Consider the following 21,888-nt stretch of genomic DNA (forward strand, 5'->3'; position numbering starts at 1 on the left):
GTTAGGCCCAGGTGCTGGAGCCAAGGGTGACCATTTACTCCCTAGAGTCACTCCAAGAGCTGAGGGTGGGACTGAGACCCACTTTCTGGATGGGGGCATTGTGACTTTGAGAGCTTGTACTAGTTTAGGGCTACAGAGCTGGTAAACAGTGACTTCGGGCTTAAATCCAGGCTTCTGTGCCTGGGATCCTAAACCCAGAAGCTAGACTGCCCTTCTAGAAACAGAAATAATGGAATCACCCCGTCGGGCCTGACCCTACTTCTCTCCACCTTGTGACCAACCATGGGCATAGGGCAGAGTGTGCAGGCACAAGGGGAATTTTTATAAACTGTTCAGTGCTGCCGCATGGAAAGAAAAGTCCTAGTAATTTCTATCCCTCAGCGCTGGCCTCTCCAAAGCCTGCTGTATGAACAGGAGCTTTCAGGGAGGCCAGTAGAGCCTTCTAGAGTGATCCATAAGAGGACTCCAGGGGGCACACCACTGACCCTTCCCAAGGCAGGCGAGGCACCAACCTGGGAGGTCCAGTGTGCCTGGCCTGGCCTGGCCCTGCAGACATGGACTGGGAGCCCCTCCTCAGCCCTCGGGCTGGTGGTAACCTCTGAGCACCTTTCTGCTCAGTTGGTGGGAGTGATTGCTTTCTAGAGGTCACTGGCTTGTGTAACCCCCTCCACTCTCGGTCTAGCTCTGCCCTTCTGTCCGTTTGTCTTTTCCTTTCTCCCAGCACCTGGGCGCCACCGATAGGATTCGTTTCCCTTCCATGCTACAACCTCCCCAGGTCAAGGCCAGCTTCTCTCCCTCAGCTGCGCATCCGTGGGGGCCTCTGCCCAGTGCAGCAGCCGAACCTCCTCCTGGCCGGACTCTACTGGGGATAGAGGCCTTTTTTTTGTACCCGCTTTGGGGCAGGGATGGAGCCTCCCTCCTCGGTGGCCGCCTGCTCGCGCTTTGCTGAAGGAGAGATGAGAGCAGGCTGCAGGACTGCAGGCAGCGGCTTGCAGAACAAACAGAATTTTTTTTTGCAACTAGAGGGGGAAGCACAGAGCTAAAAATAAAACGAAAAGATCAGTATCTGTCAGTCTGACAGCTGATTGGCTGCTCGGAGATGCATATAATTACCAGCAACTGGCGCTGGGTAGGCAAAGCCCGGAGAAACTGCTGAGATGAGGTTAGGATTTAACCTTTAAATTCTGGAGCCACCGGAAAGCTAGGGGAGACGACGGGCGTCGGTGCTAATGAGGCTGGGGGGCGGGGGCCGGGGGCACCGAGTCGGGTTCAGGTCCGCGGGCTCGCCCGGAGGCCCGAGGAACCCTCAGTCCGCGCCTCCGCCATCAGACTGGGAGTGCCTCTGATTGGGCGGCTCGGGGGCGGTGGGCCTTCTCCCCGCCCAGCTGGGGGTGATGTCTTCCGGGAAGTTGGGGGTCGCTCTTGGGAGGGAGGGGGAACTACCCGGGGCTCTGGGGGGTCCCAGGACCCTGTCCCCACCCACATTCCTTTATCTCTCTGTGTAGTACTAGTAGGGTTTTGTTTTGTTTTCGCTGCCCCCTCTTCAGCTCCCCCCCCATTCCCACCCCAGTCTTCTTCCTGCCCTGGCCAGGGCACACTCAGGCTGGTCCCAGGTTTCCCTAGAGATAAGCCAGAGAGGTGTTGCTGTCCTCCCTAAGCCTCAGTTTCTTCATATGTAAAATGGGATGGCAATGGTAAAACCTGCCCGATGTCTCACAGGTGCCAGGCAATTTTGCACCCAATGACTACCCAACCCAATCCAGGGACCAAAAGACTTTGGTCTCCCCATGTGTGAGCTAGAAGTAGGGTCCTGCCATGCCCCTAGGGTAACCTTGGGGACCCAGTGAGCACCTGCATTTCTTAGGATGGTGGGTGGAGCTCCCAGCAGCTCCTGGTACCTTCTCTTTTCCCTGCCTCTCCTCTAAGCATCTTCACTGAAGGTGAAGCCCCAGCCATCCCCTGTTGCAGCCTCTGGGTTTCTGACTCACAGACTGTGGGCCTGAGGAGGGCAGGAACTGCAAAGTCAGCCATTTGGCCCCTCAAAAGGAAACTTCAGATTCCTTGCTCTGTGGACTAAGAGGCCAGGCAGAGGCAGAGGTCTCAGGCAGCCACAGAACTGAGGCAGGCAGCGGCCGCAGGGGATAGGCACCCCTCTATTCTCGGTACTCCTAGGGCCACTGCTTCTCGGACAACACCTAGGAGATGCCACCCTTGGACTGGGAATAGGCAAAGTGTCTGGGATGAGGGAGGAAGGAGTAGCTCACACGTGGCCTGGCTGTGAGCATCCCACAAGGATCCCTGCAGTGCCCACAGCAGGCCCTAGAAACTTGCTACTGTTGGCATTCTCCAGATGAGGGAACTGAGGCATGGAGCTGAGCAAGGAGAGTGAGTTCTGAGACTGGCAGCAGCCCAGGCCTTGTCTCCCTTGGTGATCTCTGCAGGCCCTGGCTGTGTGATGAAGATGAAAGGGAGGCAGGGGGATGCGGAAGGTTCTGGAACAGCTGCCCTGAGACCTACCAGGCCTAGTGAACCAGGGGGTCGTGATTTAAACAGTTTCTCAGTGATTTCCAGTGTCATAAGTTATGACACAGTCCTGTAACTGCCCCGACCCCACAGTCCTTTTTATTTCTTACTGTAATGAGGACCTCAACAGTGGTGACAGTGGCAGCTCCCGACTGGGCATCTGGGCACCCAGTGCTGGCCTCAGCTTTGGCCCAAAAAGTCATCCTGAGCTGTTGTCGCCAGCCTCAGAGACCACCCTCACCCTTGTGTTACTCACCAGCACTCCCCGTCAGACCCAGCCGGGCTGGCCAAGGAAGTTTCCTTCAGATGAGAAAGCTAAGTAAGGGACCAGGAGGTAACTCAGCTTGCCAGGAGGCAGCCCTGGACTTGTTCATCTGGAGAACCCAGCTTGTGACAGCTGTGTGACACAGCTGCTTGGGACCACTCCTCCCATTTGACAGGTGCCCACTGTACTTTCCCTTCCTGAGCCTTCTCACCCCGAGCCCACCCCAATGGTTTCCTTGCTTACCTGGAAATTGGGTGGAAGTTGACCGCATATGTACATGGTACATGTATGTGTGTGTGACTGTGTGGGTGTGTGCACATGTGTTTGAGGGTGCATGTATGTTTACACAGAGACTAGAGGCGCCTGCCTCACTTGCTCTCTGCCTTGTCTTTGCAGACAGGGACTCTCAACTGATTGGCTCAGGGGATCTACCTGGCTGTCGCCTCCACAGCACTAGAGTTACTAGAGGAAGCTCTGCCTCTCCTGGCTTCTCTATGGGTAGGGGATCCAAACTCGGGCCTTCATGGTTGAACAGCAAACGCTTTGCCCACTGAGCCATCTCCCCAGCTCTGCCTTTCTTGTGTGACCCGATTTAATTTCTATCTTTGTCACCATGATTCCCATTTACAGAAACGTTGGCAGTGTGTGTGGCCTTGCTATGACTACTGGCTAGGGTCACTCACACATACAGGCTGTTGGTGTGGCTTGTCTCTGAAGGGTCTCCAGTCCTGGGGTGGGTGATAGCTGGAGACTGTGATAGCTGGAGGCCATGGGGCGACCTTGGAGCCTCACATCACCTCTTAGAGTGCCGGCTTCCTGCTTTCCAGCATGGAGACAGGCAGACGAGAGCTCAGTTGCATTAGCTAGCTCCTGAAGAGTGTCTCCCTGGCTGCCTGGTTTATAAGAACCACGCTGGTATCAAAGCAGCTGGGACTGGTGAAGGTTCTGACTAAGGTGTTAGGTTTGTCATGGAAGAACCTCACAGGTGCATGCGCAAGCTAGGACAGCTATGCCCTGACCGGCAAGACAGAGGTGTGAGATAGGCCTCTGCGTGATATCAGTTGTGATAAACACCCTTAACGTGGCGGCCTTTCTCCCAGGGAGCAGCCCTCCTCGGCTGGAGCTGTTGCAGGTTGTCCTTCATCCTAGCAAATGTATGACTAGCCGGCAGGGCTGTTGGAGGTGGCCTGTGTGGGTCTGGCTTCAGGGGTTCCAGGCAGGGGCAGGATGGGCGCCGTGGCGGTCATTGCCCTCCTGTCTCTCTGGCCCAGTGCTGTGCTGCCCACTGTAGTCTTGCTTGGGAAGAAGAGTTCTGAAGATGGATGTCGGTCTCTAAGGCAGTCGAGGTTACCTCTTGACGTGGTCCTTGTCCTTCTGCTTTTCAGAAGATGTGGCTGTACAGCTGTGGTGGTGGTGTGGTAGTGTTGTGATGGTGGTGTGGTTGTTGTGGTGATGGTGTGGTTGTTGTGGTGATGGTGTGGTTGTTGTGGTGATGGTTTGGTTGTTGTGGTGATGGTGTGGTTGTTGTGGTGATGGTGTGGTTGTTGTGGTGATGGTGGTGTGGTTGTTGTGGTGATGGTGTGGTTGTTGTTGTGGTGATGGTGGTGTGGTTGTTATGGTGATGGTGTGGTTGTTGTGGTGATGGTGGTGTGGTTGTTGTGGTGATGATGGTGTTGTTGTTGTGGTGATGGTGTGGTTGTTGTTGTGGTGATGGTGGTTTGGTTGTTGTGGTGATGGTGTGGTTGTTGTGGTGATGGTGTGGTTGTTGTGGTGATGGTGGTGTGGTTGTTGTGGTGATGGTGTGGTTGTTGTTGTGGTGATGGTGGTGTGGTTGTTATGGTGATGGTGTGGTTGTTGTTGTGGTGATGGTGTGGTTGTTGTGGTGATGGTGTGGCTGTTGTGGTGATGGTGTGGATGTTGTGGTGATGGTGGTGTGGTTGTTGTGGTGATGGTGTGGTTGTTGTGGTGATGGTGTGGCTGTTGTGGTGATGGTGTGGCTGTTGTGGTGATGGTGTGGTTGTTGTGGTGATGGTGTGGTTGTGGTGATGGTGTGTTGTGGTGATGGTGTGGTTGTTGTGGTGATGGTGTGGTTGTTGTGGTGATGGTGTGGTTGTTGTGATGGTATGGTTGTTGTGGTGATGGTGATGGTGGTGTGGTTGTTGTGGTGATGGTGTGGTTGTTGTGGTGATGGTGTGGTTGTGCTGTGATGGTGGTGGTGATGGTGTGTTTTGAGACAGAGTTTCACCGTGTAGTCCAGCCTGGTCTTGAACTCCTCACCCCGTCTTGTCTTCCCCAGTGTTAGATAATCGGCCTGTGTCATTAAGTCTGACTCAAAAGTTTTTCTCAAAATCCTTTCTGACCCCTTGCTTGATGCCTAGCGTGTCCCTGGCCCTGAAAAGGCCAGACAAGGTGACCCACATTGAGGGCGTGTGTAGGTGCGGTCTCGGTTATTTTTCTGTTGCCGTGATAAAGCACCCTGACGAAAGCCACTTAAGGAAGGAGTGTTTACTTTGCCTGTCCCCACAGCGTGTTAGCGAATCCAGACCGCAGCAGCCACATCCATCCACAGTCAGGAAGCAGAGAGCCGGGGATTCGTAGCGTGTCTTATCTCCCTTACTCCACTTCATACAGTCCGGGGTCCCAACCAAGGAATGGGGATACCCACAGCGCGTCGCTCTTCCCACTCCATCCCCCACAAGTCTCCTGCGTGGCTCTAGAGTCTGCCAAATTGACAGTTGATGCTAACCACCACATAAGCCTGACCTGCCTGCCCAGTTTGTCCTCATGGTGTCCCTGGGGAGTGTGGCGATGGGGACTCCTCTGTGTCCCAGGCTGGGAGGAGCAGCACTAATGATCCCTGATGTGAGGTCCTGGGGCTGCTGGGCCTCACTTCCTGCCCTGGTTCAGAGTAGAGTCCTGAGCTTGGCAGGGAGGCAGCACTGGCGTTCGAGTCCCAGCCTCTGGCACTAGGCAAGGTTTTGGGGACAAACTGGGCACGCCTCTGTCCTGGAAGAGGTATTTCCTGGGAGTAGACTCATCAAGGAGGGGACTCGTGAAGGTGATGGGATCAAGAGTGGGGCAGAATGTGGCACACAGTGGGAAGTCACGAAGCAGCTGCTCTGAGACCCTGTTTGTAAACAGTCCCCTGGCTGGAGCGATGGCTCAGCAGCTGAGAGACTTCACTGCTCTCAGGTTTCTGATTCAGTCTCCAGCACCCCCCTGTAAATGACAGAGGATCTGGCACCCTCTGGCTTCCACAGGCACCTGCATGCCTGTGGGGCACATAAACTCATGGGACCTCACACATAAACACAAAAAGTAAAAAGTAAATTTGGACTGGCAGCGGTGGTGCAGGCCTATAACCCCAGCACTTGGGAGGCAGAGGCAAGCAGACCTCTATGAGTTCAAGGCCAGCCTGGTCTACAGAGTGAGTTCCAGGACAGCCAGGGTTACTTAGTGAGACCTTGTCTTTAACAAAAAAGTCCCATCTGGCACATCAGTGTTTCTTAGGTCCTTTGTTATAGCAGATGGACGACCTGTCAATTATCCCCAAAGTGGATTCAAAGGGTCCAGTTCGCTCACCCTTCTTGTGGTCCCTGGACCAGGATCTCTTCCTACTGGCACATGAGAATCTGTGTGTGTGTGATGTTAGTGTGTGTGTTTGTGTGTATATGTGTGTGTGTGTGTGTGTGTGTGTACCTGTGTATGCATGCATAAGGAGGTTAAAGGTCTGCACTGGGTATCTTCCTCAATCAGTCTTCACCTACAGTGTGTCTCTGTGTGTATGTATTTGTGTTTAGGCCTGGCTGGCCTGGAACTCACAGAGATCCACCTGCTTCTGCCTCCAGAGAGCTGGGATTAAAGGTGTGCGCCACCATGCCTAGCCTCTACTTTACTTTTTGAAATGTGGTCTCTCACTGAACTTGGAGTCACCAACTAGCCAGACTGTCTGGCCAGCCAACCCAGTATCCTCCTGCCTCAGCCTTCCCAGAGCTGAGATCATAGATATGATCTCAGCTGCCACGCTTGAATTTTTTTTTAATGTAGGTCCAAGGGATTCCACTGGGTTCTTCAGGCTGTGTGGCAGTACTCACTGAACCTCTCACCAGCCAGTAGCCTTTTAAGATCACATCCACTTACTTATTTGCCTGTTATTATATGTGTGGGCAGGCCCATGTCACAGCAAGCATGTGGAGATCAGAGGACAACTTGCTGGGGTCAAGAGTCTTTACCCACTGAGCCACCTTGCCTGCCACTGAGAACGCCCCCCACCCCCCACCCCGCCCCTGCCTGAGACAGGTTTCTTTGTGTAACAGTCCTGGCTGTCATGGAACTCATTCTGTAGACCAGGCTGGCCTTGAATTCAGAGATCCACCTGTCCCTGCCTCCCGAGTGCTGGGATTAAAGGTGTGTGCCACCACCCAACCTGAGAACCATTCTTAAGAAGCTGCTGTGCCCTTCTTCCCAGTGGCTTCTGGGACGCTCTGTTTGGAATGGAGAAGAGATATCCTCAGGATCATGGGCTCTGGGGACCTCTGACATAGGTGGAGGAGATACACTAGGTAGAAAACTGGGGAAGAGGAGAATTGTCTGTCACTGGCAGATACCCCATGTCCAACATACTTCTGAGCACACTTATGACCTCTGAACCTTTCTGGTAGGTGCATCCAAGGCTTGGAACCCCCTATGTTGTGAGGTGAGGTTGGGGAGGGAGGTGTTGGTCTTCTCTGTAACCAGTGTGATGTTCCCTGACTGTCTGATTCCCATCTTGTGCCATGTGTGCCTAAGTTGGGCCTGCTAGCCTCCCCTGCCAAGAGGATTGACATGGTACAGAGTATGAGCAAGGGTCGGTCCAGACCCAAGGTCTTCGTGCAGATCTATCCCTTCCTGTCCCTTCCAGTGAGCTGTGACCATCATCCCTGCCCTCTCCAACTTCTTAGCTGCCCCCTGGTTGGTGGGGTGAGGTAGGTGTGGGGACTCCCACCCCGCCCTGCACCCCACACCTGGGCAAGTGCTTTGCCACTGAGCGCCACCAACCCAGCTCATCTGAAAAGCCGGAGAGGCCGGTGCTGAAGCTGCTGAGAGACATCACAGGCAGTGGCCTCAAAAGGGCTGACTGTCTCCTCCTGCTTCTCCTCCCGCTCTTCCTCTTCTTCCCCTTCCTCCTCCTCCTCCTGCTCCTTTGGGCAGGGTCTCTGTAACCCCGCCCCTGGCTCACAGTGTAGCTGAGACTGACCTTGAGCTCCTGATCCTCTTGCCGCCACCTCCCAAGTGCAGAGAGTTCCCACGCCCAGGTAGGGCAGCAGGTCTTTACGGTACTGTTACACTGCCTCTAATTTGGGTCTCTCCCCTTCCCACCCTGTCTTACCATGACCCTTCTATGGCTTTCTATGGTGAGTGAAGGAGGCAGAGAAAAAGCAGAGGCATGGGATGGGCTTTCAGGAAATGTAGCCAGGTGCCCCTGTGAGAGGCTACACCAGCACAGAGAACCTAGGAGGGGAGAGGGGGTTTCCGTGCATCAGGATGAGGGGCTCCTTGAGCCAGCCTTTCCAGGGCTCAGCCCAGCTCTCTCCAACCTTTTATGTGCCTCAGATAAGCTGGGGATCTTGCCCAGACTCTGCAACAGCTGGCCTGCATAGGGTTGTAGGGTTGGATGGGAGACTCGGGTTCAATATTTGCAGACTCCTCACCTCACTCCTGCTGTTGCTCCAAGCTCACAGGGGAGATGTGGCCAACTTTTGGGGTCTGCAAGTGAAGGCTCTGGGGCTGGAGAACCCTTCGATGCTATGTGAGGAAGAACAGAGCTACTCCAGGGGGGAATTATGCCTGTACCAGAAAAGAAAGATCTCTGCCTTCTAGTGTGCACACAGAGCTCCGTTCCCACCCCCACAAGGCCCCAGGGACCCGAAAGAATGTGGTTTGCTGAGCACTGCCTTGCCTCCCTGAAGGGGGTGGATTCAGCCTGAAAAAGTTGTGTGTGAAATGAATTTTTCTATATCCAATGCCATTTTCCAGTGGGTCGTGTTTTAAGACCACGGTTGTATTTCCTCAGAGAAATGTCCCTCTGTGTTTTGGGAGCAGCTAGCTTGCACAGGGATAGGGACCCCTGTCAAAGGAGCATGGTGGGGTACCCGGAAACACCCTTCTCTCCAAGGGTGCACAGAGTCAAGGCAAGACCTCAGGAGATCATGTGACACTTTGGTCCTGTGTCCCAAAGGATTCTGATGGCAGAATCCCAGAGTTTCTGAGAAATGCAGGGTTAGAACAGCTCCCATGGCCAGAAGGGTCTGCTCAAACAAGCCAGAGCCCTAGGAATCTTGACCAGGAAGCAGGCCATGGTCTGCCTGCATTCACTAAGAGTAGTTTCCAAAGCATGTCCTTGGGTCAGTATGCCTGGGAATGAATTTTGGGAGGCCTATGGATGATAGTTCTCTCTGTTTTTGTATTAGTCACCGACCATTGCATAACAAGTGGCCCCACACTTAAAACAACAAGCACGTTTTATCTCAGTTTCAGTAGATAAATAGTAGTGCAGGAATTCAGCTGCACTGCCCCCCCACCCCCCCACCCCCAACCCCCGCTGTCCCCAGCCTGAGGTCACTGTGGCTGCAGCTGTCTGAAGGCTTCACTGAGCATGGGGTAGGTATTTCCTACAGACTTGTCTCTTGAACCACAGGGCTGCTTGAGTTTCCTTCCAAGATGGCAGCTGATTTCCACCAGATTGAGCAGTGTAAAAAAACCTTTATGGCCATGCCTTGGACAGCACATCAGTCGTTTCCTCACACTGTATTGGTTCCCAACCAGCCCTACTCATTGTGGAAGGGGACAATACAGCCTGTAAATGCCTGAAGGCAGGAATCGTTTGGAGACCATCTTGGAGGTTGGTGACCATGGCAACCATCACTTCTGCACAAAGAGAGGTATCTTTCCTGGCACACATTGTTGGTTTCTTACCATTTAGTGGACATGAGCAGCTTGAGTGTTAACCTGGTATGTGAAGGAAATGGAAGAAGTGGGAATTTATCAGCCACACTGAACTCAGGGGAATGAAAGTGGTGACAATTACAGAGCTCCATCTCTCAAGCCATACTCTGCCAAGTCATGGGTGCTGTGATACCAGGCAACCATCACCCCTAGGCAGGCTGTTCCACCCACATGCCCAGGTTAGACCATTCACTTGTAAGCAGTGTATGAGGTGAGGGTGTGTGTGTGTGTGTGTGTGTGTGTGTGTGTGTGTGTGTGTGTGTTTCCCCACAGCTACAGTCACAATAGGATCTTGGGAGAGGACTGGAGCAGAAGTTTAGGATAGACCCAAGCTAGAGTGATAAACAAATAATATAGATTGTGCCAGGCAGTGGCGTCACACATCTTTAATCTCAGTACTGGGGAGGCAGAGGCAAATGGATCTCTGAGTTCGAGGTTAGCCTGGTCTACAGAGTGAGCTTCAGGACAGCTAGGGCTACACAGAGAAACTCTGTCTCAAAACAAAACGAACCAAAACAAAAAAGATGTGGGGATGTGAGATGTATAAACAGGGTGAGGAGTTGGGGCACCCACTGTCAATCCAGAGTCTGCTTGCTGTGACAAAGGGCCACACAGGCAGGGGCAGGGCAGGCCCCTGGCCAGGAGGCCTAGTGGTAAATGAGTGTGTCTCTGGGTACCCACCACAGCCATACCCTAGGGTAAGCCTCACTGATTATTAGCTGTGTGTCTCAGGCTTCCCATCTATGAAATGGGTGACACTGATGTCACTCTCTTCCCCCATTGTGATTCGGTTTCAGAGATAGGATCTGGGCACGGCCCAAGGACTCAGGTTTGCTTCACTAGGACAACCAGGGCACTGATTTGGTGACACTCTGAGTTTGAGGAATCCATATAGAAATTCTAATGACTAGAAGGGTTCATTCAGTCCATGAGCCTTCTAAAGGACCCTGGGGAAAGAATTCAGTCCACCTTGTGCTGGAGACATGTACAGGTCTGATGACTCCTCTGCCAGTCTGGGCACAGAGTAACTCTCCTCTGGGGATGCATCCCAGGCGTTTTCCCCTGAAGGCTCCACACACAGACTTCACACTGGCCTACGTTTGCTCTCCCAACCCAGACAAGGGAGGAGACAGCACTGACCATAGACACTGGGTCCTGTAGCCTGGACTGGACCACAAGGACATTTGGAAACAGCAGAAGGACCTGGAGGGAAGGGCCAAAGGTACTTACTTGTTTTTTTTTTTTTTTTTTTTTTTTTTTTTTTTTTTTTTTTTTTTTCCAGGCCTATTTGGGAGTTGTGTGACTCTGGGAAAGTGTCTTAGTCTCTCTGGGCCTCAGTTTTCACATACACAGAACCACAGATTGAATTTGCGTTTTGCTTCTCCATCTGTCCTGAGAAGTCTGGGCTAGCCAGGGGAACCCAGAGACCTCATGGTTGTGCATGAAGTGGGGCCAGTGACTTCCTCCTCTCATCCCATCAGAAAAACTCTCTGTGGTACACTGACAAGCTGAGTGCTGCCACACTTTCATCAAAAAGAAGGAATTTAAAGGCTGGGAGTGTGGCTTAGCTGATACAATGCTAAGTATAGACAAAGCCATGAGTTCGATTCTCCAGTACTGCATAAATCAGATGTGGTGACACACATCTGTCATCCCAGTTCTGGGTGACAGGTGGAGGCAGGAGATCCAGTTATGCAGTGAGTCTGAAGCCATCCTTTCTCAAAGGAATGGGTGGGGGGTGGGGTGGGAGAGCTCTCTGTGGTAAACACATTGCAATCTAGAGCTTCCCACCATCTCTCCTCTCTAGCTCGTTTCTTCATGTTTTAGGAAATGAAAGGGACACACACGCACACAGCACGTGCACCAGAAAGCTGCGTGGGTTAGCTGCCCTTTGGTTAGCAGCCCTTTCCAAGTGGCTCCTGGGTTTCTAGGCCTTGAATCTGCCTCTCTAGGGGACCTGAGGCCCAGGACAGAAAGAGAAGCCAGGGACTGGGTAGGGTTGGTGAGTTGGTGGCCGGAGTGTGTGTGTGTGCCTGGGAGGTGGGGGGCAGTGGATCCCCGTTCCTGTGGCTACTAACACTGAGCCTGTTTGGCATTCTAGCTTCCTCCCTGGGAGGCCTGCCCCTTGGTGGGGGCCTAGGCCAGCTGCTTGATATCAGCTTCCTTCAAAACTCCTGGAGGCTATGAGGTCTCTCTCAGCACTCTCAGGCTCCCTAACAACAACGTTCTGTCTCCTTGGGGCATTCTGGGGGCTCCAGGTGTATACAGGTGTGCTGACTTTTCCCAGAGGACTAGCCAGTCTGGAGCTGGGGTGGGGCGCTGCACTGGCTACAGGAGAGTCTATGCCAGGATGTGTGTGGGCTGTATCCTGTTGGTGGCACTTTGGTGTGTTCAGGTGTGCTGGACCAAGTGTATTGATTTGTTCATGAATCCCCTCAACTAGGTGGTTGTTTTGTGTGTATTTATGCACACATGTGGAAGCCAAAGGCCAGCCTGGTCCTCAGACCTTTTCTACCTCCTTTGAGAAGGGTTCTCTCCCTGGGACCTGAAGATAACTAATTAGGCTAGATAGGCAGGTCAGGGAACCCCAGGGATTCCCCCAGGGATCCTTCTGCCTCTCCCCTACTCCAGCACTAGAATTACAGGCTACCAGGCATGGGTTTCTGATGAAGGTGTTAGGGATCGGATCCAACTCAGGTCCTCTCACAGTGTGGCAAAGGCTTTTCTGACTGAGCCTCTCCTAGGCCCTGAGTTATTTACTGGAGAAACTAGACCATGTCAAGTTTCCTCTCCAGAGGATTGTCCCTTGCGGTGTGCTCTCCACTTGCGGGATCCCCACAGTAAGTGTCTGCCCAAAGCTCCCTAATCTGATCACTTCCAGGGACAAGGAAGCCCTTGGGTACTTAGTGGGAGCCCCTTCCCCCGATTCAGGCAGAACACTAATTGGGAAAGTTCAATGAGTCCCCAAGCACCTCCACCCCACACCCTAGGGCCTTGGCCTGGTCCAGGGGGAGCTCTGGAAACTTCTGAGTGAGTTTCTGATAGACAGATTGACGACTTGTTGATCCAGACCAATCACCTGACCAGGTCACCGGAGCCTGGAAAGTCTCTGGCAATCAAGACTTCCCTCCCTGGGGTGGTGGGCTCCAGCAGCTGGAAGCTAAGGGGTTAAGAGTTTCTGGCGGCCGCCTGCTGTCTGCAGTAGTTTCCCCCTTCCCAGCTGCTGCTGCAGGGGTTGGTTGGCGAGGAATGTTTGTTATGCGGGCCGGAGGGAGGGAGGACTGGGGGGGGCAGTAGAGTGGGGCCTGCAGGCCCTACGGCCAGGCTCCCCCAGGTTGAGCAATCGCCTCCAGGGTCCAGTAACTTCGACCCCCCTCACCCATCCCCCACCAGCCCTCCTCATCGCCTCCACCTCTGGCTTTTGAGGGAGGTAGAGAGACTGAGACTCCAGTGCTTGCCTCCTAGGGAGGCAGAGAAGCAGGCCAACCACCCCAAGCCGAGTAGGCATAGCCCAACCTATATCTTGGGGGCCACAGCCCTCGGGGGGGGGGGACGACTTGTTGGTTCCTTTGGCTCCAGGCTGCAACCCACACAGGACTGCAGAAGTCGCTGCCAGGTTGCTCAGAGCCGCAACAGGATAATCCCACTCTAACCCCAGGGTCTCTGGAGCAGGGGGGCTCCCACTGGGACAAGCATCCCGACCTGGCTCTGCAGGTACGGAGAAACGCCAGCCACCCTGTGCAAGGGGGGCCAGTTGGGCTAACTTGGGAAACTTCCTTTTCTCCTCCCCTCCTTCTACTTTGCTAGTTACCAAATAGTCACCCACAGGCCAATGAGCTCCAGGCCCATTTCTCTCTCCTAATTGCATGGCATTTCTGGTGGGAGAGTTGCCTCCTACACACCGGGGAAGAGGCTGCCCCCTCAGCCAATAGCCCAGCTCCATCTCTACCACCTTGATGCTCAGTGGCCTTGGCACCTCCAGCCCACTCCAAGTTTCCTCATCCGCACAGTGGACTTCAGAGGGCTGGGGGCTGGCATGGCCACTTGTCTCTCCCAGGGAGTGGGGATCTGTCTGCTCAGGTGCCCCATCCTGCTGAAATGTAGCAGGGATGCATTTCAGGGTCACCCGCCCCTACTGTGGTGCTGGAAGTTCCCATGAGAGTGTGCCACTGTCTAGGTCAGGAGTTGGGGAAGAGTGGCTTACTGTGCAGACAGAAAAGAGCACACACAGCACGGAGGCCCCTCTTGTATTTCCTCTGCCAGTAGTTTTTGCTTGTTTCCTGAAGCAGGGTCTCACTATATAGACCAGCCTGGCCTAGAACTCACAGAGATTCGCCTGCGTCTGCCTCAGTGCTGGGATTAAAGGTGTACACCACCAGACTCCAGCTGAGTGCCAGTGTTTTACAAGCTTGATCTGCTTTAACCAAAGATTCCACTATAGAGGAGACATATTATACTGCTTGCTTAGAAAACAGAAAGGTTAGCTGGAGTGGTGTTGCAGACTTTTTTGTTTTGTTTGTTTGGTTTGGTTTTTGGTTTTTCAAGACAGGGTTTCTCTGTGCAACAGCCCTGGCTGTCCTGGAACTCACTCTGTAGACCAGGCTGGCCTCGAACTCACAGAGAGGTGCAGGCAAGCAGATCTCTGAATTCAAGGTCGGCCTGATCTGCAGAGCAAGTTCCAGGACAGTCGGGGCTGTTACACAGAGAAACCCTGTCTCAGAAAACAAACAAACAAAAAACCCCAAAAACAACAAAAAAGAAAAGAAAGAGAAAGAAAAGAAAACAGAAAGGTTGGTGACTCTCCTAAAGTCACACAGCTTGAGAAGTGGAGAACCTCCAGAGACCCTAGTGCCTGGGTAGCCTTGGGCTTGTGGCTCAGCACACCACCACCACCCCAGACACAAAGATAGGGAGCTCACCCAGCTCTCAATGACGAGTTTCAGAGGCAGAGCCTCCCATTTCTATATAGCAGGGCATATAGCAGGAAGCACAGTGTTCCCCTCACTGACCCTGATTCCCTGTGGCTGGGAAGGCCCCGGTGGACACAAGGACAAACCACTGACTGACTGGCGTTTCCTCTCTGCTCCCCTCCCAGGGCCGTGGGCTGCAAGGCATCCCCACCTTCTCTAGAGCAGGTTTCCTTTAAGAAACCCAAAGATTGATTTCCTGGCAGGCTGTGTGCGAGGAGCCGTCCAAATGGTTTGCATGTCTGCATTTTTTACTGCTCCGTTTAATATGTATGCAAATGCCGGCCCTGCACCGCCCGGCTGCAGTCACACGCGGAGCCCATTAAAGCGGCCTTCCCGGGTGCGCGCCTCATTCGAGGCGACGGGCTCGGCGACCCTGATAGATGGGGTGCTCGACGGAGACAAATGACGCCTTTGTCATTTCTTTCTCTCCTTTGGGGGGGGTGGAGCCTGGGAGCTCACAGAAGAGATTTAAATATATGCAAAATTGTTTGCTGGGTTTGGGGCCCGGTGGAGACCAGAACCACACTGAGAAGTAGAAGTCCAGTTCCCCAGGGGAAGCCAGGCTGGAGGCTGCAGGATGATGTGAGCCTGGGTGTCTCCCAGGAAGGAAGATGCACCTCCCCCAATCTGGCTTCCAGGGCTCTGACTGTATGTAGACAGCATCAACTAGTCCATGCTAACCATGACCTGGATCCCACCCATTGTGCAGATGAGGAAACTGAGGCCCTTCACTGGAAAAGGGGTAGTGAAGCCAGTTGTGGCTCTGTGCATGTGATGATATGTGTGTTTATGCGGCATTGTTTGTGAGTGTGCTGCTGTGTGCCTCTGTGCCCATGGATATGGGGGGCTGTGATCCTGTCCATGTGCACCTTTGTGTCAGGGCCGTGTGTGCATATGTGTGTGGCAGGGGTGCTGTATTTTATTCTCTGTCTCTTGGCTGGCCATCCTGACAGATTGTGAGAGTATTCTGTATGCGTCTGTGCATGAGGGGAGCTTGGTTTGGATCATGGCTGTGCCACCCTTGTGTCAGAATGTTGTGTGTCTGTGTGTTAGTACACACACATGGGTCAAGTTGTGTGCGTGTGAAACTGACAGTCTCTGAGAATGTGTCTCCCTGTCCCAGGTGGATCCTGCCCGCCCTGGTTCAGCCTTGCTGAGGGAAAGCTTGAGCTACAGAGCTAGGGGATGACAGCTGAGCCACAGCGGTAGCTCACAAGGAGGCCTCACAGAGGAGGCTGGGAATGGCCAGCCACCAGCCTGAGGAATTCTGTGCTAGAAGCATCTCCCAGCCACTTGGGTACTTCTTACAGCCACTGCGAGTGGGAGCATCCACTGGGTGACTCCCAGGGCCCTGCCTAGGCTTGGGGAGGACTCTTGGCATGTCTGTGGGCTCTGTAGGTGTCATCTTTCTTCTGAGACTCACAAAATCACAAATCCCATCCAGGGTAAGGGCCCACAGGTCCTGCATGTAGGGCTAGTCCAATTTTCTTGTAGGCCTGTGGCTCACGACATAGTTTCACTGAGAGCCATCATGAGCCTTGCTGTATAGACATGGCCTTGCTGTCAAGTTCAAGGCCAGCCTTAGCTACATAGAAAGAGTTCAAGACTGGACCACAGGAGACCTTCTCAAAAGGAACAAAAACAAGCCAAGAGGTCAGCAAAATGGCTCAGCAGATGAAAGCATTTGCCTAGCAAACCTGACAACCGAGTTTGATCCCTGGAAGCCATGAAAGGTGGAAGGACAGAAATAAATTCACAAAATTGTCCTCTGACCCCCCACATGCACACAGTGGCAGATGTGCATAGACTCACCACACACACACACACACACACACACACGCACACACACACACACTCTCACTCACTAAATTTTAAAAACAAACCAGCCAGGAGGTACCACTTCCCACATGTCAGGATGGCCACAGTCAAGAGAAAGAGAATAACAAGTGTTGGCGAGGATGTGAAGAGGATGCTTTGAATCAATGGTTCGGTCACTATGGAAACAAGATGAAGCACTGACCTGATGGTGCAGTTGCTATGGAAACAGGATACTGGTTCCCCCAAAAGAAATAAAAGAAAAGAACTACTGTATGCTTGATCCACTTCTGTATGTCTGCCTCCAAAAATTGGAACAGGGTCTCAAAGGACACTTGCACACTCATTATCACAGTCACATCATTCACAGGAACCAAAGATGGAAGTGACATGGTGCCCTCCGTTTCATGAACAAATGAGCATACATTCGTGCTGAGATAGTATTCATTTATGGAAAGAAAGTCAGGTGCATGGTGCATGGTGTAATCCCAGTTCTGCTCGGTGAAAGCACCTGGCATCAGAAGACAAATTCTGAAGCTGGTGTGGCGGTGCATGCCTGCAATCCCAGCTGGCACAGTTTGAGGCTAGCTGGTCTACACAGTGAGCTCCAGTCCCCAGTCAGTGAGTGCTGCATGGGGAGATCTTCTCAAAACACTAGATGGAGGCCATTGGGGCTGAAGACAATTTCCATGTTGCAAAAGTCCTGTGGATGAACTGTTGAGAGGTTTCTTTTGAGACAAAGGCTCACTTTAGTTGTAGGAAAGGAGACTATGGGTGGACCTCTCAGGTAAGGGACCTTCCCTCACTGAGCCTTAGTTTCCATGTGGAGTGGTGAAGACAACGTTGAGTCTTTCTTCCTAGGGCCACTGTGGAAGTCAGTGACACCCTGTGATATCCAACAGTGCTATGTCTTGGTAGGGGTCCCAGGTCTTGAGCACTGGTGTCCTGACCCACCCCCCCACCCCACCTCACCCCGCCGCAGGAGAACAGAAACCTCTAAGTTTAGGTGGATGAGACCAGAATTCAGGGTGCAGGTGAGCTCTCCATTCAAGGACCTTTCAAACAGGGCACTGAAGAGGAGCAGATGGGGCAGCTCCTCTCTAGGACTGGAAGGCAAAGATCTGGTTACTCTAGGCCTCAGGCACAATCACCCCCAAGCTGAGGTCGAGGGGACCAGATGCTTCCCAAGTCTGTGTGACCTTTGAGATTTGGCTTCCCCAGGCCTGAGCCCTCTTAAGTCAGCTCAAGGCATTCTTTCTAGAGCTTTCTTTCTGTAGTTATCTGAAACCCACAGTACCTACCCTAACTCTACAGCTGCTCAGATTGAGTCAGTGCCCTTGAGTTCTCTCCCCACATGATGTGTTCTTTGAAGAACACCTTTCCATAGTCTTAACTTATTGACCAAAACATTAATCTCTCTTTCTTTCTATGGGGAGGGAGTCATTGTACTAATTGATTCTGAGGAAACCACACACCTGACTATAAAATCATCAATCTGACCACTGACACTGAAAACAACAGGCAAGAAAGTACACACAGACACAAAGACAAAGACAGACACACAAACACCCAGACAAGCACCCAGACATAGAGAAACACAAACACACACATGCACACACACACATATACATACACCCATTCAAACACACACACACACACACACACACACACACACACACACAGAGGCAGGCAGACACACAAACACACAGACAAGCACATAGACATAGAGAGGCACAAGCACACACAGAGATACAAATATACACAGACTTACACATACACAGACTTACACATACACAGCCATAACAGACACACAGACAAGCACCCAGACATAGAGAGACACAAACACAGGGATAGACAGACATGCACATACACACATATATGTATGTATACACACCCTACGTAGACATATGGATATACCAATATGCATATATATACACTCATACATACATAAACATGTACAGGCATGCACACACAGAGAGATACATGCACACAGGTGCACACAATATACTCTCACACACACATGCACAAGCGCACATACAGACACCCTGTCCTCCCAGAAAAGCCTCTGGCAAAGACTTCCAGAACCCTCCTGGAGATTCAGACTCCCAAGCTCCCAAAGTAAAGGAGGATGGGGTGAGCCCACTTCCTGCTGGGGTGGGGCAAACACATATCCCTCACAGGGGCTTCCCTCTCTCCTGCAGTATAACACAGCTCCTACCCTTTACCCTGGTGGAGGGCTTGTGGAGGTCACGCTGCAGCTCCCCCACCTGACACCCCCCCAACCCACCCCCACCCCCACTGCCTGGGTCCTGCTGAGCTTCAGACAGAGAAGCAGCTCTGGTTGAAAAGAATTTAGAATTTTCCATCTCTGCCACCAGGTTTCATTCCTCCTCTCAGACACTTGAGTTTGTGGCAGAGGATACAGTGGCCTGCTCACCTTCCCTTGGCCACACTGACTTCCTCAGGAAGAGGAAGACCTGCCAGTCTGGGTCTCCACCCATCTGACCTCATCGGCTTCCTGGAGGAACCTGGTTCAGAGAGGAGGATCCAAACCCGCTCTGACAGAGGTGTGAGGAAGATTTGTGGTGTGCTGGCTCAAGGGGACTCCTGCAGCCTTGCGTTGATGCCTTGGAGACATGCCATCAAGGAGCAGCAGACCAGGTCATCTGCATTTTCTAGTCATCATTGGTACCCAAAGAAAGCCTCAGGGGTTGGGGAATGTGACCCAAGTGGTAGAGTACTTGTCTAGCATGCACACAGACCTGGCACTGATCCTCAGCACCACATAACCCAGACTTGGTGGTGCATGCCTATAACCCCACACTTGGAGGTGGAGGCAGGAGGGTCGGAAGTTCAAGGTCATCCTTTGCTACATAGTGAGTTTGAGGCCACTCTTAGAACAAGCCTCAAGTGGCACTGACAGTGGTGAAGAGCAGGAAGAGGGAGGGAGTTGGGGGAGACTAGAGCCATGGCTCAGTCTGGAAAGTGCTGGCCCTGCAAACATGGGAATCGACTCTGGATCCCCAGAGCTTGGGAAAGTGGGACAGCTTTAGTGGCACATAGCTCTGAGCAGCTGGAGACAGAAGGACACTGGCGCTTGGACAGCCAGCCTAGGCCACCATTGAGCTCCACTGTCAATGAGAGATGCTGCCTCAAAAAATAAGATGGAGAGTGATTAAGAAGGACACCCAGGCTGGTCTCCTGCTTCACATGTAAGCAGACAAACATGCACACGAACCCCCATGTGATGGCAGGTCTTGGTTGTCAACTTGACTATATCTGGAATTAACCAAAACCCAAATGGCTGGGCACACCTGTGAGAGATATTTTTTTTTCTTAATTAAAGCATTTGAACTGGGGAAAATCCACTTTTAATTTGGATCTTTTAAAGTGGGAAGACCCACTTTTAATCTGGGCCATACCTTGTGCTGGCAGCCTAAATAAAGACATGGAAGAAGGAAGCTCGCTCTCTCTGCCTGCTTGCCCTTGCTTTCCCTGGCAAGTCCATTCCTTCACTGGATTAGAGCCTACTTCTTTGGAATTCTGCTGTGTACTGAAGACCAGCTGAGACATCCAGTCTCATGGACTGAACAACTACTGGATTCTTGGACCTTCTCTTGGTAGACAGCCGTTGTTAGAATAGTTGGACCACAGCCTGTAAGCCATCCTAATAAATTTCTCTGTCTGTCTGTGTCTGTCTGTCTGTCTGCCTCTATCTATCTATCTATCTATCTATCTATCTATCTATCTATCTATCTATCCTGTCATCCATCTGTCTAGATATGGATACACACATGCATACACATGTGTGATGTATGGCATGCACACAATGAATGTAGAAATATATTTATACATTAGAACATCTCTATAGATATATATCCAATGGACACAAATGTGTGTGTGTATAGACGTTCTGCTCCTCTTAAGCAGTGGTTCTCAACTTATGGGTCATGACCCTTTTGGCAAATCTCTATCTCCAAAAATATTTACATTACTATTCATAACACTAGCCAAATTACAGTTACGAAGTAGTAACAAAATAAATTGTATGGTGGGGGTCACCTCAGCATGAGGAACTATATTAAAGGACCACAACATTAGGAAGGTTAAGATCCACTGCTCTGGCGAACCCTGACCAATACAGCCTACATACATGCACACACTGGAACACATGTCAAAAAGTACATACAAAAACAAGACAAAACCAAGAGTGAAGAAGGCAAGATCCCACCATGCAATGACCTCACAGCTTCTTCAAGAGTGGGCCTGGGAAGACACTATCACCCGTGAACCTGGTTCCCAAGTCCCCAATATGCAGTAGTCTCCAGGTCAGAGCGAGTGGGGGGGACACAGGTGAGATTCCCTGAACCTGTTCCTACAGCGGTGCCGTCTCCTGAGACCCACACAGCTGGAGGGGAAGTGATGAGGGGAGCTGAGGTCCAAAAGCAAAGTCCAAACCTAGACCCAGAACCTGACACCTAGAGGCTGAGGCTAGAGGAGCCCCCTCCACTGCTGTGGCAGGGACCCAAAGCTGCTAGGGTCAGACTGGTCCAGTGATAGGGAGCACTGTGCTGCACCCCTGTGGCTCCTCCTGCTCAGCCTGAGAGGCAGCCTCCAGGTGCTGAGTGGGAAGAACTAATGGGTTTGGGTCCCGTGTGGGTGAAGGACAGAACAGGGGCCCACCGAGTGCCCCATGTAGAGCACACAGCACTGTGAACGGGAACGACAGTTGCCCTCCATGAACCCCAGGGAGGCCTCGCTGCCAGGTCCAGCTTGCCAGGAAACCAAGGCACCTGGGCTTGAGGCCACAGACTGATGGCAGGCAGGACTTACTGCAGCGTTCCTGGTTTTGTCAGGGACTCATGCAGCACAGACCGGCAGCAAAGTCTGAGGATGACCTTGAACTTCTAATCCTCCCGCTTCCAGGTCCCCAGTACTGGGATTGCAGGTGTGTGCCACCCACCACCACCTGGTTTTTATGCTATGTGGGGATTAAATCCAGGACTTCCTGCATGTCTGGCAAGCCCTCCACCAGCTGAGCCACATCCCCAGTCCAGAATACTGGCTTGTTCCCTCCCTCTCTCCCTCCCTCCCCCTCCATCTTTTCCTTCCTCCCTCCCTCCCTCCCTCCACCCCTTCCTCCTTCCCTTCCTCTCTTCCTCCCTCCCCCCTTTCTTTTTCTTGAGGCAGGAACTCAATCTAGCTGCAGCCCAGGCTAGACACGAACTCTCAGTCCTCCTGCCTCAGACTCCCGAGTATTGGGATTTCCAGAGCCAACCTGAAGCACATTTTGTGAAGAAATTGTTTCATCTGGGTCATGATGACAACATA

General features: G+C 52.4%; 1 long non-coding RNA gene across 2 annotated transcripts; it reads left to right on the forward strand.

Moving 5' to 3' along the window:
* Window positions 1-1,063: 1,063 nt before the first annotated feature.
* LOC103163029 lies at window positions 1,064-20,252 on the forward strand. 2 transcript variants are annotated; one of them, XR_003486723.2, is made up of 5 exons: window positions 1,064-1,162; window positions 9,465-9,708; window positions 10,825-10,994; window positions 15,866-17,344; window positions 18,936-20,252. It is a non-coding gene; the product is annotated as an uncharacterized LOC103163029 (long non-coding RNA). The 2 variants fall into 2 exon arrangements; XR_003486724.2 differs by lacking the exon at window positions 15,866-17,344.
* Window positions 20,253-21,888: the final 1,636 nt, after the last annotated feature.

This window comes from Cricetulus griseus, chromosome 6 (assembly GCF_003668045.3).
Source record: "Cricetulus griseus strain 17A/GY chromosome 6, alternate assembly CriGri-PICRH-1.0, whole genome shotgun sequence".
Taxonomy (NCBI): Eukaryota; Metazoa; Chordata; class Mammalia; order Rodentia; family Cricetidae; genus Cricetulus; species Cricetulus griseus.